The following is a 19,697-nucleotide window of genomic DNA, read 5'->3' on the forward strand; positions in this document are numbered from 1 at the left end:
CCATGGCAACTTACTTTATGAACCTAACCTGGTCAGGAGCAGGTTTTCTTCGATAAACCCAGAGTTTCTTTCAGTCTCCTCCCCCTTTTTAAACACTTCTTAGATGAGTTTCTATATAAGAAAATTATATAAGATACTTAATCTTGTTTCCTGGGGAGGATCTAAATTAAGTGTATTTTACTTAAGTAAAATTATACGCCAGTGTGGTAATAAAAACAATGCAAATCGATAGATTATTCTGAGTGTCCATTACTAAGTGCAAATCTATTGTAGACACATGTAAATGATGGCTTCAATGATATAGGCAGTAATGTTTTGGGCACGGAAAACTAGCTTGTAACACGATTGATTGGGTTTGAGTCTGGCTTTTGCCAACCTTTTTCTTCTCACTTTTCCCATCACGTGTCACATTAGAATTTATTTTTAATAAAAATGAACACAATGTTCTAAAAGTGGAAGTAAAGGGCCTAACGAGTGTTTAATAATGATACAAATATTTATAATTGTAATAAATGTAATCATTTACAATCTGTTATTATTGCATCCTGTTAATGTAACAATACTGAGGTGCAAATGTATCTGCCAGTATAAAGTATAACAAGCATCTAATTATTATTTACACTTAGCCTGTTGCAAAGAACTGCTACTTTTTCTTGGTAAATAGAATATATCACGATTTTCACTGTATATTTTTTTTCTGTAAATAGCATCTAGAGCTACATGCACTTAGCCTACTGTAAATAGGATCTATCGCTAAGAAAGTATGTTAATTCCACTTAGTGTATTTTTCTTACTCTATTGGCAGATCATTTGTAAAATAAGAAAAATGCACTTAATATATTATTGTTAATATTATTATTTTTATATATAATTTTTGCCCATGAGAAACCATAAAATGATTAGCTATTAGTTAATTAATCTAACGTTCTGCCAATTTTCACCAGTGATATTATAACACTGATAATAATTACATTTGTATTGAGTCTGAAGTATGCAGACGGCTTTTTGGCGGGAGCTGTTGCCATGGTGAATCGTAATTTCAGCCTTACATTGATAATTGCTTTTTATAGTTGTGGTACGTGCGCTTAACTCAGAGTCAATCAATTTAGAGTTGATTAAACCAACTCATTTCAGCTGTTCTGTAACCGAAAACTCAGTTTCCCATCTCAGGGTAAGTCAACTCAGAGTTCATCTTTAAAGGTCCCGTTTTACGTGCTTTTTGGAAGCTTTGATTGTGTTTACAGTGTGCAGTATAACATGTTCATGTTTCGCACAATTCATTTTTCACACAATTCACCTATCTGTATGCCGCTGTTTTCACTGTCATAAAAACGGGCTGATGACTTCCTTGTTCTATAAAGTCCCTCCTTCAGAAATACGTAACGAGTTCTGATTGGGCCAGCGGTTCCTGTGTTGTGATTCGACAGCAGCTTACAGCACGCTGCCCGCCTGCAAACGTGATTGGACTAGTTTTGGAGTAGTTTTGAGAAGCAAGTGGGCAGGTGCATGTGCAGGAGATATATTTATTGTCACAGGAGCGTTTTTACTGACGAGATGCGCATGAAAATCGCATTTGTTTTTTTGCACAGCCCTAACATTTTGTTAACAAAGCTAAACAGCGTTGCCCTTTGTGTAATAAGTTACAGAAACTGTTAAACGCACCAACTTAAATAATAAAATACACTTACCGGTTGTGGTCCATAAACAACACCTTCTCCAGACAAAGAGGGAACTGCTCCATCTTTCAAGAATAATCTTTTCAACGACATGGCGAACACAAACGCAGCTCTTCCTTCTTCTCGGTCGGAGTGCAACAAGACCACGCCCCGTTTGTGAATTCATGTGGGCGGAGGTTAGTCAAAAAACTGTTTTAGGGACGTCAGTAACGCAGGAACTAGAGGGATGTAGTCCAAACGGCTCATTTTTTGTAGGCGAATTCTGTTAAATCAAATATCTCGCTTGGCATTGAACTTTGAGCTTTAGAATTTTACAGATTTTATTTATACTCTAAAAACAACATTACACACTAACTAAAGTTTAAAACATGGAATCACGAAGAAGGGGACCTTTAAACTCAGAGTTGGTTGAACCTCCTTATTGAAACGGGCCCCTGGAAATTTATTTTGTTACTGAATGACAAGATGGACACAGATAAAGGAAATTTGTGAGTGTGAGCCCAGTCTTTTTTAATTCATGATGCACAAATATATTAATTATTTATATTAATTGATTTATTATTAATATTTTTATAAAGCTTTGAGCTTTACATACATGATCACCATGGGCGGACAGAAGATCTGTGTTCTTTTTGTTAAATTCTTTCATGTGTTCTCCACAGAGAAATATCAGCAGATGGATTTAGAATGATATGTGGGTGAGTAAATTGTGAGAATTTAATTGTGAGAAACTTTTTTTTTATTATTATTCTTTGCAACAGATCATGCACCGAGTTTGCAGCTGATTGGGGCTCAGATAGTATCAGTTTATGGTTTAAAGGTCTCAACCACATACACTCTCACATGTGGGCCACATTATTTATTTTCAGTTCCTGTCCTGTTTGCTGCGCTGGCGGGCTGCCCCATTATCCCACGTACCCCTCATACCTACACATTTCCTGTTGAGGAAGGTGGGTGTTAGTCTTGAGCAATCATCATTTTGTGTCAATTTTTAAACAAGCAGATAATTGAACTGACTTACCCTGTGGTTTTAGTGCTTAGTGTTGTACGTTTGGTTGTTGGGGTGATTGATACCTATGCAGGCACCTTATAGAAGTGCCCACACACTATCTACAGTGGGTATAGAAAAGATTCACATACCTTTACAATAATCACATTTTGTTGTATTGCAGCCTGAAATGAAGACAGACACAGTTTTTGCTCTATCCGGCTGTACTCGGTGCAACTTAAAGGGTTACTCCACCCCAAAATTTAAATGTTGTCATTTTTCACTTAACCCATGTTTTTCCAAACCCGTAAAAGCTCAGTTCGTCTTCAGAACACAATTTAAGATATTTTGGATGAAAACCTGGAGGCTTGTGACTATACCACAGACTGCCAAGTAAATAACAGTGTCAAGGTCCATAAAAGCTATGAAAAGTAATCGTCAGAAAACTTCTTTGAATATAACCCTCAGACGTGCAATCTGGGTTATATGAAGTGACGGGAACACTTTTTGTGAGCGAAGAAGAAAAAATAACAACTTTATTCAATAATTCCTTTTTCAGCAGTCTCATTTGTGTCATTTCATATCACCGTGCTTCGTGAGCTCTTCTGTGTCCTCCGTTAAATATATATATATATATATATATTTAACTTGGTAAGAATTATATAGTTCTCACATTGACAATTTATTTATTTAAATGTTAAATACATAAAGCCTGAAACATCTCCGATTGATTCAGACAGAATTGTCTAGATGTAAAATGTAACCCACAGTGATGACATCATTGTAATACTTATTAAATGTATACTAAATTGTCTCTCTTCTTAAATTGATTTGCATACTGAATTGTGATTCAGATAACATTTACACAGTTCTTTTGCTGCGTGGCAGGTGATGCTATTTCAGGAAATGCAAATATAGTTGGAAAGTTAATGTTACCCTGGACAGACACCTACTGCTGTCAAAGATGAGAGTGAGTAATGGTATAAATTTGACCTCTTGAGGAAAGAAAAAAAAAGTGCATGGCCGCACTGCATTAAAAAAACTGAATTTTCACGTGTAGTGAAGGAACGTGCATTAATAAATAGCTCTAATTCACTGTAATGTTAAACTTACCAGTGTGGTTTAGGTTGGTAAGAGTGACCTATTAGATGTAGGAGTCTAAAAATGGGTGGACTTATTTTCCAGACATGTTTGCCATTGCTTGTCATAGAAACGTGTAATGAAGGACTTTCCCCAATTAGTTCACACCTATCATGTACACCTTAGTGATGGAAGAAAACACCTAAAAAACTTTTAAATTCTGCTGTCCCGCGGTTTACATATATAGGTCAGGGGGCCAGAATTAACATCAGCAGCCCCATTTTCAGCACCTGAAATTATATTTACGTAATTATGAACCAACATGACGAATGCAATAATGAAAAGATCTCAAAATTTTGGAAGAAACCTGTTCACATTTATTTCTTCAAATGACAGAGATTCATATAAATAAACAATAAATAGTTTAATAAATACATAAATATGCAGCAAAGCTGATGTACATATTTGTTTTTTTAATTATAGTGCTTTTCTTTATACCAAAAAAATCCACTTTGAGAACTGGCAACATGTCGGTCTTCATAGAAGTTACGTGAAGAAATATATTAAAGATACATTCCAAGCAGTGCAATGTATAAAGACATAAAACATGATTAATTTAATATCATAAACTAAAATTATATGACCATTACATAAACAACACCAACCATTTAAGTTTAATTTAACCCCCAAATTGTTTTGTTTCCTGAGCAAGATCTACAAATAGCTTGCATCCGGCAGTAGTCAAGAGCAGGTTCACATGATCACAGGTCGGCCTGCGCTTTGGTCACTTTGAATTGAGCTGTTGCACCAGAAGTTTGACGTTGTCTACAAACTGCATAACACTTGTTTTCTCATACATTTCGCAGATGCAGTCTGGCCTTGAGGTACGTGCAATCTAGTGAGAGAAGAGTCAAGAGAAGGAAAAATGTCAAAATCCTTTCAGTGAACAGTTTTCCAAAATAAATAATTCAATTATAATAATTAAATAAGAAAATAAACAATTTTATCTCAGTGGAAAACAACAACAACAACAACAACAAAAAATTGTATTCTGAAGAACCTTTTTAACTATAAAGAACTTTTTCTGGATTGGAACCATTGATGCCAATCTTAATTTTCAAGAGTGTAACACTGGTTACTCTCATTATTAACTTCTTTACTGCTACTATACAGCCTATCGGATGAAGCACAGAAAATTGGTACATTGAGAGAAATGTTACTTACGGTCCAGTTTGTATGCTCCAGTGAACTAATGGTATTGAGTAGGTCCTCATCTTCATCAATAAAGCAGTCAGCTTGAAGGACCCTCAGCTCATCAAGAGTGCAAACCAGAGCTGAATACAAGCAATCCTTCAAAGAAACAGAGTCAGGGTTGTATTAGGCCTGTTCTCAAGCAGCTTGTTTGCAGAGGGCATCTTTTTCTCCCTGGTGCTATGTGTGTGTGTGTGTGTGTGTGAGAATTATTGTGAGAGCTGTCTCTGCTGGCTTGAGGTTTGGCTTTCTCGTAGTAACCTCCTTCCTGTACGAGTTATCTAGCATTTATCTTTAGCAAGCAAAGTGATGTTAAGTACTCAAAGCTCAGAAAAGTACACTTACCTCTCTGATGTTAACAGGGGAGTATAAAGTTTCATTAGTGTCTTTTGCCTGTAAACAATAATCAAATGCACAAAAAGTTAGTTTATGGCTTTAAAACGGCTTGTGTTGGGTAACATCGGTTCGTGTGTTAAAGTAAATACTCACACATTCAGTATCTTCTAAAGTTGTTTTCAATCCTGAAATAATGTGAAGTAGTTCCTTGGCATCCCTTTTCACAGGATGGGAGCTCAGGCAGCTGATCAGAGCCAATGTCAAAGCACAAATCCAGTGTAGAGCAAACATGATGTCCTTCCACCTGCTGGAGGGTTATCCTCAAGTTCACAATTGTGAGTGAATTATAACCAGCTTGTCTTGTCTTGTCTTTTATTAGGTACACTTGGAAAATGAATGGGTGGGCTGAAGACCAGTGCAATAAGCTGCTAGAGTTTTTTTTTTTTTATTTCCTTTTGATGACTGTTGGGATTTTCTTTTTGCCCTTTTCTCCCTCTACTAGCCCCCACCCCCTGTCCTTCCACTCTCACTGTGTGTGCGTGTGTGTGCAGTGAGGTTTTTATGCTGATGTGATATTCTGAATGTGGGAACGTAGTCGCCAATACATAGTAAATAACTTTTGTCAAAACATTTGTAATGCTCGTGTCACCTCTGATGCAATGCATACATTTGACATGAAATCATACTATAATACACCATTACATCATAGGCACCATCATGCAGGTTTTAAAATACTTGGTCTGTTTAGTCACATATAAAACACTCACAAACTACTTTGTAGGCTATAAAAAAATGTATGCTGGATTTACTTTGAAACAATATTCACTCAGAAATAGCTTTTTCTGACAGCCGTAGGCTCTTTGAAGCATTATTTTGGTAGCTATGTGTCTGTTGCTTTTTTGTTACAGAAGGTAATGCAAATAAAATTCTTATAAATAAAAGTTCTTCACTGGCATTGATGGTTCCCTTTAACCCTTTTCCAGTATATATTTGACCCTGGACAACAAGTCTTAAGTCGCTGGGGTATATTTTTAGCCATAGCCAAAAAAAACATTGTATGGGTCAAGATTACAGATTTTTCTTTTGTGGCAAAAATCATTAGGGTATTAATAAAAGCACTGATGGGAGTGGAAAGTTCTGAGGGTGAACTACTGACAGTTTGCAAATTAAAGAACTCAGACTCAACATAGAGAGTCGGACTTGTAACCCAAAGGTCACGGGTTCGAGTCATAGTGCCAGCGGGAACCTTTAATACTATTAACAAGGGTGCCCTTGAACAAGACACCAAACCCCCAGTTGCTCTCCAGATGCCACAGCAAAAATGACTGCCTATGCTCCGGGTGTGTGTTCAATACTCACGGCTTTGTGTGTGTTTGCACATGGATGGGTTAAATGCACAGCAAAAAATCGGAGTATGTGACACCATGCTTGGCTACATGTCACATCACATAATGACAAACACAATTTACCAAGAGCAGCATAATTTAGTGTAAGGTTGCACACAACCAGGGGAATTACAAATAGTGTGGCTTGGAAAATATGTTCAGATAATGTCTTCTGGCATTCCACATCATTTAATAAGAGTGGAAAAATCTCTCTTCCTTCTGCCACAATCTCTTGGTTCTCTGTGGCGCCTCCTTCTGGCAGCACCAATCATAGCTATTCCATAAGCAAAATTTTGGCAGTAAATTATGGTGCAAATACCAGTAAACTGACTACTGCAAACCTTAGTATCCTGTTGAGTGATTTATTTAAACACTCTTTCCCCTGAAATGCTGTGTTTGTAAGGAAAACTCCTATAAATAGCATATGTCATTAGGTCAGTCACGAAAATGATTGTAACCGTGCCTTTTCATTTCCAAATTGCCACTGACTTTAGTAAATCCTGACAGTAGCATTTAACATCAAAAGAGGTGTCTTTGATGTCTTTTGATGTGCCAGGTTTGTGGCGGCATATATATATATATATATATATATATATATATATATATATATATATATATATATATATATATATATATATATATATATTGGGGCTCCTTATTTTTCAAAAATATTTTATTTCATTTTTATTATATTTTAATTTTATTTTAAAAAATGCCCTGCCTATGCTCTGTTTTTTTTTTTTTTTTTTTGGGTGGGGGGGGGGGGGGTGCTGGTTAATTGGGTTCTGTTACCAAGTTATGATTTTTCAAGAATAATTAGTCTCTAATCACGCACACACACACACACACACACACACAAACAGAGGGAACCCTGAGATGCGAAAAATGCTTTTCCGTGACAACATCGCTTCCTTCCCTCCCTTTAGATGCATGTAAGACCTTTGATGCACAGTCCCTTCCAATGCACACCAGAGGGCTTTTCCCTGACGGCTTCCCTTCTCTCACACTTTCACTAAACACTAACCACCAAGGGACGGTCATTATTTGTGATGACATTTCCAATTAGCACCCATTACCTCATTTAGAAAAAAATGGTTTCATGTTAATCTTTTCTTCACACCAATAAATAATATCCAAATCTGTAATAAAATACATAAAAGTATTATTTGGCTTAACTTGATTCACATTTGCTCATATTGGGCAGCAGTTACACATATTGGAAATTACTTTCCATAACTGAAATAGTCTGAGCTTTCAGAAAGTTTCATAAAATTCAACAATATTTAATCCTACATCAGAAAATTACTTTATTGGCATTTTCCATCTTATCATTCATAATTTAAAAAAAACAAACAAAAAAAACATGACTTTTATTTTTTATTTTAATGTTTGTATCCCCCAGGATATGTTGCCCTTTTGAGGTATAAATAATGCTTGTTACAAATATTTTATTATTATTACTATTTTTTATTAATTTAATGACTTTATAATGTTTACATCAGTCTTTTCCCTAATATTGAAAGTTTTTGCACACACTTACTGTAGGATCAACATCTTAGTAAGGATGTTCTGCAATTCAGGATTCAGATCGGGTGTCTTCTTATACTGCCTGAAATCAGCATTTTTTAAATTAATTTTCTACACTAAAACACTGAGCATATATGCACTAAAAAATTACTTTCACCCCAGGTGGTCAAACAGTGTAGCAAAAATGATGAATTATTAAAGCTATGAAAAACGTTCTTAACATCAGTTTTATATTAACTTGCACTTAAATTAAAACCTTTTTAAATGTAGCTTAACTATTCATTAACTGTTTATTACTATTATTAACTATGTTATTATATAGCTTCCTAATCACATGCAGTAATTCTTTAGGAAAATAATGAAATACACAACCAAATCTATTTAGAGCATGTAAAATGTGCGTTAAAATCTGAAACATTAAACCATGTAAATGGGGTAAACCAGTTTCTATGCAAAATGTAGGCTATAGTAGTAATAATGTCACAATTATTTTTTTTCCATTGCAACTTATGGTTGTTTGCTGTGCCACACCAGTGGCTAATACTCAATGGTGTAAAATGACACATTTAATGACCTTTCTTTATGAAGCTGTGTAATTTCACTCTCAAAAAAAGTCCCATATAACTCTTTTTTTGACACTACCATTTACTGTAATATCTACAATACACCGTGAAATAGCTTGAAGTACTACTGTATGGAAACACTAGTTTGAATGTGGTAATCATACAGAATTAGTATACTATGACATTACCATTGCTATGATATGGTGCCAACCCTTTTCTAAAAGGGTTTGCACTGTGCAGGGGAACTTTTTGTGTTGCAGTAGAATAGGAAATTGTGTCACCCTTTCTCCTGTGGGAGAATTTGTTAGGAAACCCATTATCTATCTCATTGTTCTATGCGCAAGTTAAACTTTGTTAGGAAGGAACAGTCTGGAGATAATATCCGCAAAGTTGACTCATGTGGCGTTCAGATGTAAGAAACATTATGTTAAAATGTAAAAAAAAAAAAAAAAACAACAACAACGATAAAAAAAAAAAAAAAAGACGTCAGGATTGGATTGCATCCTCAGGAAGTTCTGAATCATTACTACTGGCATAATGTTGGATAACATAATATTGCATCACTACTATTGCAATACTTTCATGTCACTGATCAGAATTAATAATAATAATAATATATATATATATATATAAATAATCAAGCTTCCCAAAACATTCTGCCAGTCTTTAGTCAAACAACTGCCCCAAAGTCACATCTAGGTTTTGAAAGCACCACAGTGTTACACTTTTTTGCGGGAATTGACATTCAAAATTAATTACTATCATTTTTGCATATTAAACTAAAACAAGGGGGAAGTAGGCCTATTTTAACATTTAAAAACCAAATTCACTTTTAAGGAATTTTGACACTATTAAAGCTGCAGTAGGGAACTTTTGTAAAAAAAATATTTTTTACATATTTGTTAAACCTGTCATTATGTCCTGACAGTAGAATATGAGACAGATAATCTGTGAAAAAAATCAAGCTCCTCTGGCTCCTCCCAGTGGTCCTATTGCCATTTGCAGAAAGTCATGCGCTCCTGGTAAAAATCAACCAATCAGAGCTGCGGTCCGTAACTTTGTTTGTGTTAAAAATGTAGAAAAATTTATATAATAAGCGAGTACACCATGAATCCATTTTCCAAACCATGTTTTTGGCTTGTCCTGAATCACTAGGGTGCACCTATAATAAGTGTTTATATTCAGAATATTTTAGATTGCTTTGGGGATACCGCGGCGGAGTAACCCAGTACCTTTGTGATTCTTCATGGACATAAACAGAGAGAAGTAGTTCCGGCTACGATGTTCTTCCGCAAGACGCAAGCAGTTCTGTTTATTAACCGCTAGAGCGTCAAAAGTTCCCTACTGCCGCTTTAAATGCATCCTGCCCACGTCATGTCATGTTAAGTTTATTATTTCCTGTATGAGTTTGGAGAACATCAATGGTTGGGCATAAAAACAAATGTGTTAGCAACTTCTAAATATACCGTGTCTTGTTACAGGAAGGTATTCACACGCTGTAAAACAAATAAACAGTTAAATGGTTAAAACGAAATGGTTCTGGAAAAATGTTCCTGTAACGATGATGGGAACCCTTTGATGTGAGTTTATAGCTGTTAGTTTTAGTGAATCAGCAGAATGTTCACCTGTTTAGAAACATCTGTCTCCCAAACTCTGGAAGAACTACTTGATTTTATTAGATGGGAAAAGTTTTGTTCAGTGCATGCACTCGCTGACTCTCATCTTTAAATGAGATAAATTAGAATGTGAGGTCTTATTATTATTCATGAGCTACGCCTTCACAATATTAGATCATAATAAAATCTATATATATATATATATATAAAAACAAATGGCAGAAAACTGTTGCAGGATAAATGGAAGTTGGCTGTATAAATACTTACTACCATGCTAATAGATTTGATTATCTAAACAAGCTCAACCAATTGGTTCATTATCTCAACTTGCTCCTCCCGAACTTTGCTAAAACAGCATAAGCTACTAATTATTCCCGTTATTATCAATGAAGCTGTTTACAGTGTCAATGAATCTCTTACTTACATCATATGTACGTCTACACTTTGTTGTAAAAGGGTTACTCCACCCCAAAATAAAATTTTGGTCATTAATCACTTACCCCCATGTCAAACCCGTAAAAGCTTCATTCATCTTCGGAACACAATTTAAGATATTTTGGATGAAAACCGGGAGGCTTGTGACTGTCACATAGATTACCAAATAAATAACACTGTCAAGGTCCAGGAAAGTATGAATAGCATCGTCAGAATAGTCCAACTGCCATCAGTGATTCAACCATAACATTATGAAGCGACGAGAATACTTTTTGTACATGAAAAAAATCCAAATAATGAATTTATAAAAAAATTGACTCCTCTGTGTCTCTCCAAATCAGGGTAGTGCCATTTTGGCAAATCTGAGCAGTACACAGGCAGCGTATGCTCTTCTGTGTCAGTCGCGCTGCCCTGATGCACTGTTTGCTTTCAAACCAAGGCGTAAATACACATAAAAAACATATCCTTGTGGTGTGGCTGATACAGTGGAGTGTACGTCACCTGAGTATATCTCAGATTTGTAGTTCATACTTTTCTGGACCTTGACAGTGGAATTTACTTGGCAGTCTATGTGACAGTCACAAACCTCCTAGTTTTCATCCAAAATATCTTAAATTGTGTTCAGAAGATTTTTTGTATTCCTTAACGATGGAGTCTCCAGAGCGTGTGCTCTTAATGCCCTTTCACACGAGTGCAGCATGTGGTAAACAAACCTGGGCAGTTTAAAACATCTAGAGCTCACATCTGCCCTTTAAACACAAGACTCTCCATATGTAGGGCTGAATGGGAAACAGTGCTGCCAGACGTATGATAATTATCGTATTTGTACGATCATTTTTACCTCTGTACGATGTACGATCAACAATGAAAAAAATCCCGTAATGTATGATAATTTCAGAATTATTTCCAACCATACGCCTAGTTATCTATTGTGGTTTGCAGGTTATGTCAAAATGTTGGTTTAGAATAGATAAATAACTCTTTTGATTCATGTACGATAATTTTCTTCCAAATAGGCCATATATCAATTTCAAAAGTGCAAGTTTACACATTACTGTATGTGAGATATTGATTGAAAGAGACTGGCTAGAGTTCCCAGTTACAATTTTTACAATAAAGAAATATGGACACAAAGATGAAAATAAAATAAATAGGAAAGTCCATTGTCCGAATTTGTAACTCGTGTTGTCTTCTGTCTATACAGTATAAGCTTTCCAACTGAAGATTCATGAGATTCATACCTTTGAGCTATTTCAAAGAAATGGTTTATCATTAGTTGATCTACATTCTCTTCATTAGTGAAAGTCATGATTCACAATTCAATCCAAATTTACTGAAACTCTAATAATAATGTGTAAAAAATGAGCTTGACAGTTTATGACAACTATTTGACCAATTTTGCATTTAATGACTTATACGATGACTAGAATTTGATGTTTTTAGGGGTAAGACAAATGCACAGAAAATTATATAATACATTTTGACCAACATAATGTATCATTAGCAACTGATAATGTAGGAAACCGCAGATAAATGTTCATAATCAATCGCAATTGGTTTTATGATGTGTACAAATGACTAGATGATGTGGAGGTTGTACAAGTAGCTTTGAGAATTTCCTTTCTGATTTGAGAAATGCACCAAAGCAACTGAGAAAAACTAAAAATCTAATCGTAATCAAACTGGCCATCTTATTTCTTTTGTGAATGTACTCTTTGAATGCATTGCTTTGGATAGAAGTGGCTGGTAAAAGGTAATGTGTTGCACATATACATTTTTACATATATACAATAATTAGGTTGGCAGGAATTTCCCACAGATAAAACATCCTGAAGTGGTTTAAGCACTTCAGTCAGGGGCCCAGGCCTGCAGGGACAGGCATGATCAGATGTGATCAAGATAACCACTGTGGAGCTAGATGATAGATGATAATACTCATTCATATATAAGTTCTTCTCAAAAGCCCACACACATGCGTCAGTGCAAATTACCTGAGCTATGGAAAAATGTCATGATTAGAGCAAGAGGGAGAATCAGTTTGACTTGATTCCACAAAGGTGTTGCTGAATCATAATGATGATCGAAACATGAATAATGATGAAAAGCTCTGATTCCATCCTAGATAGATAGATAGATAGATAGATAGATAGATGGATTGAAAGAATGAAAGATTGATCTCTGATGATCTCTCTTAACACGTCACTGGCTTATATAGTGCAAGGTGGTACACAGGGCCCATTGGTCAAAGAACAGACTAGCTCGCATTAACCCCTCCATTCACCCTGAGTGTGAAAGGTGTCATTCTGGCCCAACTACTTTAATCCATATGTTCTGGTCCTGTCCTGTCCTGTCCTGTCTACTTTTTGAAGGCAAAATTTTGTTTCATTGTAAGCCATAGAGCATCACAGTTCCGCCCACAGCTGGTGCCGGAAGTAAAAATTCAATGCAATTTCTGCATTGACATTTGGGGTATAAGCCATAAAAACGTAACCATACATGGTAGACTTAAAACCAGCTACGGCTGTATTAAGCGATAGTGTGTGCTCATATAAACGCAAAAGGATCAGGGGGCAATAACCTTGTTTTGATATAAATGCCTTTTATTCACGATGTCTTGGCTAAGTACTTCATTACCCACAATCCTGAACAATCCCACAGTGTTGCATCTGATTGGTGGAGCCATAGACAGTAGGTGTGTCAGAGCCGGGACTAGAACTCGGGTCTCCGATGTGAGAGTCAGACTCACAGTCCTTGAGCCAATTGAGAATGGTGAACCCAACAGTAAGACGCACTTTGGAGAAGTTGAGATGCAGAGAAAAATCTTTAATAAAAGTTCAAGCAACAAAAAATCCACAGTTGGAGCAAAAACAGCAAAAGAGTTTCTCAAAAACAAAAACTGTCCAAATGGGAATTCCACAAGAAATAATACAAAAATTCAAAAAGATCTTGAAGCAAAAACTCCACAAGAGAAGGTCCACAAAAATACTAGAGAAGGAATAATCCACAGGCAAGAGAAAAACTAAAAAACATCCCAGATACAGAGAACACTTACTCAGGCAACTGGCTTCAGAACAACTAAACACCGAGCAAAGAAGCTATGAGACAAAGTTACTTAAATACACACAGCTGAACGAGACACAGGTGACTCTAATAACACTTATTACAAGCAGAGTAAGCTGGTCATGAGAGCATCATGAGGACCCCTAGAGGTCAAAACAGAACATAAGCAAAACACTGACAGGACCCCCCCCCCCCCCTCTAGGAACGGCTCCTGACGTTCCTCCCACAGGGTTAACTTTCCTTGCAATCTTGAAAGGTCCAATGAATCGCTGCGAGAGTTTGCGGGACTCTACTCGTAAGGGAAGGTTCTTTGTGGAGAGCCACACTCTTTGTCCAGGACGCAGAGTGGGGGCAGGTCTGCGCCTACGGTTAGCCTGTCGCTGGTACTGCTGATAGACTCTAAGAAGCTTGTGCCGAGCCTTCTTCAAGGTCAAACGACAACGTCAGATGAACTGTTGAGCGGAGGGAACTCCAACTTCAACTTCTTGGTCCGGGAACAGTGGAGGGGCATAACCAAACTGACATTCAAAGGGAGACATGCCTGTGGCCGAGGAGCGTAGAGTGTTGTGGGCGTACTCCGCCCACATAATGAAGGATGACCAAGAAGATGGGATTGTTGGTAGCCATGCACCTCAGAGTAGTTTCCAGATCCTGGTTCAACCTCTCAGTTTGGCCATTGGACTTAGGATGGAATCCAGAAGATAAGCTCCCACTTGCCCCCAAAAGTTGACAGAACCGAGAGCAGAACTGAGGGCCTCGATCAGAAACAATGTCCTGTGGGATGCCAAAAACTCTGAAAACATGGTTAATGATCAACTCTGCAGTCTCTTTAGCAGTGGGCAATTTGGGCAAAGGAATGAATCTGCCAGCCTTAGAAAATCTGTCAACAACAACCATAATGATGGTGTTACCTTGGGACGGCGGGAGTCCGGTAATGAAATCCATGGAGAGGTGAGACCAAGGTCTTTGAGGTATAGAGAGAGGATGGAGCAACCCTTGAGGTGAACGATGGGAGACCTTCCCCTGATTGCATACGGGACAGGCGTTAACAAAGGACTTGGTATCCTCATTGATGGTCGGCCACCAAAAATGTCTATGGAGGAATTCAATGGTGCGAGTGGTACCTGGATGGCAGGTCAGGCGAGAGGAGTGACCCCACTGGAGAACCTGTGAGCGAACAGCTTTAGGGACAAACAACCGGTTGTCTGGCCCTCCTCCTGGGTCTGGTTCCCGGGCCTGGGCTTGTCTTACTGTATTTTCAAGTTCCCATCTTACAGGGGCCACTATCTTGGAGCTTGGGATAATGGGTGTGATAGGATCTTCTTGGTTACTGCTTGCGTATACTCGAGACAGGGCATCAGGTTTAAGATTTTTCGAACCGGGGCGGTAGGACAGGATGAACTGAAACCGGTTGAAAAATAGAGACCAGCGTGCCTGACGAGGTTTGAGTCGCTTGGCCTGCTGAATGTACTCTAGATTCTTGTGGTCGGTGAGTACTTGAAATGGGTGTTTGGCCCCCTCAAGCCAATGTCGCCACTCTTCAAGTGCCAGTTTAACAGCCAGTAACTCACGGTCTCCCACATGGTAATTCCTTTCTGTGGGTGTAAGACTGTGTGGAAGGAATGCACAGGGATGAAGTCGGTTATCCTCCCCCCTCTGGGAAAGCACTGCTCCAACACCCACATCCGAAGCATCCACCTCTACCACAAAGTGTTTGTCTGGGTCTGGGAGATTAAGAATGGGTGCTGATGTAAAGCGGAGTTTGTGTTCATTGAAGGCTGACTCTGCTTCAGGGCTCCAACAAAACCCAGCATTATTCCGTTTAGTGAGAGCTGATACAGGAGGCCAACACAGAGCTGAAGTTCAAAATGAATTTGCGGTAAAAGTTGGCGAAGCCAAGGAATCGTTGCACCTCTTTCACTGACACAGGAGTGGGCCAATCCGTGACTGCTTGAACTTTCTGGGTATCCATTTGAATATGGCCAGGCTTAATGATGAATCCCAGGAACTGTACTTGGGTCATATGGAATTCACACTTTTCAGGTTTCACAAAAAGATGTTTATCAAGGAGGCATTGGAGAACTTTCCTGACATGTCCCATGTGTTCATTGAATTAGAATATCGTCCAAGTAGACGAATACAAACTGATTGAGCATGTCTCGAAGGACATCATTAATCAGAGCCTGGAAAACTGCAGGAGCATTGGTGAGGCCAAAGGGCATGACTAGGTACTCATAGTGCCCAGTGGGCGTGTTAAATGCGGTCTTCCACTCATCCCCTTGTCTAATGCGTACAAGATGGTAATCGTTGCGCAAGTCAAGTTTGGTAAATATGGAAGCTCCCTGCAGTAATTCAAAGGCTGTAGCCATAAGAGGCAATGGATAACGATTACGGATGGTGATTTTGTTGAGGCCTCTGTAATCTATGCAGGGCCGAAGACCCCCATCCTTTCTTCCCACAAAGAAAAAAACAGCTCCAGCCGGAGATGTGGATTGACGAATAATCCCTGCTGTGAGGTCCTCCTCAATGTAGTTGTCCATGGCAGCACGCTCGAGAGAAGACAAGGAAAAGATGCGGCCTCTGGGGGGACAGGTACCTGGAAGCAGGTCAATGGCGCAGTCATAGGGACGGTGTGGTGGTAAAGAGGTGGCTTTCTTTTTATTGAAGACTGCCTTGAGGTCATGGTACTGGGAGGGGACTTGAGAAAGGTCTAGGGGATCTTGAGACTCGAGAATAGGGTCAGGGGAACTCTGGACAAAACAGGTAACATGACAAGTGGGACCCCAACTGAGGACAGTGCCAGTGGACCAGTCAAGATGAGGGTTATGGTGAAGAAGCCAGGGGTGACCAAGGATAACCGGGAATTCTGGAGACTGTATCAGATGAAAACACAACTCCTCCTGGTGTTGGCGAACAGAGAGGCGAAGGAGAGAGGTAAGAAGTGTTACTTTGCCTGGACCCAGAGGCCTTCCATCCAGAGCAGTAACTGTCAGAGGGGTAGCGAGTGATTATGGGGGATCTGGAGACTCCTAGCAAGAGAGAGGTCCATAAAGTCCACCAAGGCTTTGAGTTGATGCTTATGATTTCCCCAAGTGAGTGTGATGGGGGAAACAATCCTGAATTGGAAGGTGGGGCAATGTGAGTAATTCCCGTTACAGTCCTTCCTTGCCTGTACGGGACCGAGCCTTTCCGGAGAGCTCTGGGCAGGCAGAACGGAAATGTCCAGGCATTCCACAGTATAGGCAACACCGCTCCCTCATGCGGCGATGACGTTCTGATGGGGAGATCCGAGTACCCCCCAACTGCATAGGTTCGGGATATCCTTGGAATGGAGGTAACTTTTCTGTGGGAAGGGAAGTGACAGGGGGTGTAAGAACAGACCGTCGACTCAAATTCCTCTCCCTCAGACGATTATACAGCCGCACTGCCAGGTCAATGAGTCTCTCAAGATTGTGGGTAGGCTCTCGTTTAGCAAGTTCATCTTGAAGTGTCTCAGAAAGACCGTTCTGGAAGCATACCATGAGGGATTCATTGTTCCAGCCACTCCCTGCTGCAATGGTACGAAAGTGGATGGCATATTCTGCAGCACTGCGGGTACCCTGTTGGAGAGACAACAAACGTTTAGATGCTTCTCGGCCACTGATGGGATGATCAAAAACTTGTTTGAATTCCTCTTCAAATTCAGAATAACTTGAACAGAAAGGGCTCTGGGCATTCCAAACAGCTGTTGCCCAGGAGAGGGCCTTGCCAGAAAGGAGTGTGATGACATATGCAAACTTGGCCCTATCTGAAGGAAAGGATGAGGGCTGTAGCTCAAATGTGAGGGAACACTGAGTGAGGAATCCACAGCAGGCACTGGGATCTCCAGAGAACCGTTGTGGTGGAGGTAGGCGGGGTTCTACAAGGGGAGCTGACGTTTGAGGACCCGGAAGTGGAACAGAATCTGCAGTTGAGGCCATGGCTCGAGTAGGGGGCAGACGATCGAAGATCTGACGGACAGTGGTCATGATATCAGACAATAATTGTGAATGCTTAACCATCAAGGCCTCCTGCTGGACTAGCACTGCTTCATGACGTTGGACTGAGGCCTCATGCTGAGCCACATTAGTGAGTAGCTCTTGTGTGCTGGGCGTCTCTGGGTGCATGTTGGCTTGGTGTTTCTGTTAGAGCCGGGACTAGAACTCAGGTCTCCGGCGTGAGAGTCAGACTCACGGTCCTTGAGCCACTTGAGAATGGTGAACCCAACAGTAAGACACACTTTGGAGAAGTTGAGATGCAGAGAAAAATCTTTAATAAAAGTTCAAGCAACAAAAAATCCACAGTTGGAGCAAAAACAGCAAAAAAGTTTCTCAAAAACAAAAACTGTCCAAATGGGAATTCCACAAGAAATAATAAAAAAATTCAAAAAGATCTTGAAGCAAAAACTCCACAAGAGAAGGTCCACAAAAATACTAGAGAAGGAATAATCCACAGGCAAGAGAAAAACTAAAAAACATCCCAGACACAGAGAATACTTACTCAGGCAACTGGCTTCAGAACAACTAAACACCAAGCAAAGAAGCTATTAGACAAAGTTACTTAAATACACACAGCTGAACGAGACACAGGTGACTCTAATAACACTTATTACAAGCAGAGTAAGCTGGTCATGAGAGCATCATGAGGACCCCTAGAGGTCAAAACAGAACATAACAACCAAAACACTGACAAGGTGGAGCTCGTGTAACCGTCTGGTTAAACCCCGCGAAGGTCCGTGAAGACTGAAGATCATTAATAAAAAAATTAAATAAAATAAAAACCTGTGTTGCGTTTTTGCACGGTAGACTTATCAGTGCAATCATGATCTCCTTGGCTGCCATGAGAGTTTTGCAGGGAGGTTGGTAACTTAGCTAGGCTACTGTAGCCCTCATATGGTATGAGTCATATCAAGCATTTTATAATGCCACTGTCAAAACAATATTTAGCCTAGGCATACCTTTTTGTGCATTTACTGAACATTTGTGTAATGGCAACGACGTGTTGACGACTGAGCTGTGATTGCAGTCAGGTACAAAGCACTGCACCATGTTACTGACGTTATTGTTAACCACTTTCACACACGCACACAATATATAAAATACACGATGATAAATTTAAAAATCAATACACAATACCTATATAACACACTATTTATTTACACGATTGTAAATTCACTATATAAAATAAAATTCACTGGAGGAAAAAGCGGCCGTCATCAGATTTGGAAGTCGCTCAAAAGGCTCGTTGCCTCGTTCGCAGTTGTGGATTCAGTCTAATTCAATGGGGCGCGTTGGTTTATGGGAAGAGTAGTTCCTGCGCTCGAAATGAAAATATGTACACAGTCTTGTACCTTTGACTTTTTTTGGATTTTCTCTTAATTTTTTCACTCGAAATTATATGTTATATGCTTATGAGTTCAGCTGTTGCGGGTTATCCTCACACATGCTCTAAAACTCTTTAGATATGGATTTTTCCAAAAGTCAATTGGAGAAATGAATGGGAAATTTACTTCCGGCACCAGAGCTCTCTCGGGCTGTGGGCGGGACTGTGATGCTCTATTACCTCTGTCAATATTCAACCTTGTCAAATTACAGGTGTAACCTTCCAACCGAGAACTCTCAGAAGGACTCATCACAAATAAATTTATAAGGGAGGACTTCATCGACTATTATGGAATTAACCAGACTCAGAAACACAAACCAAGTACAAACACCTAAGTAATTGCATAAATGTTTATTTTAAATATGTCCCACAAAACAGTG

At 39.0% G+C, this 19,697-nt stretch overlaps 1 pseudogene; it reads right to left on the reverse strand.

Moving 5' to 3' along the window:
- Nucleotides 1-15,221: 15,221 nt before the first annotated feature.
- On the reverse strand, nucleotides 15,222-18,062 carry LOC128027091 (uncharacterized; annotated as a pseudogene).
- Nucleotides 18,063-19,697: the final 1,635 nt, after the last annotated feature.

Source organism: Carassius gibelio, chromosome A14 (assembly GCF_023724105.1).
Source record: "Carassius gibelio isolate Cgi1373 ecotype wild population from Czech Republic chromosome A14, carGib1.2-hapl.c, whole genome shotgun sequence".
In the NCBI taxonomy this organism is placed as follows: Eukaryota; Metazoa; Chordata; class Actinopteri; order Cypriniformes; family Cyprinidae; genus Carassius; species Carassius gibelio.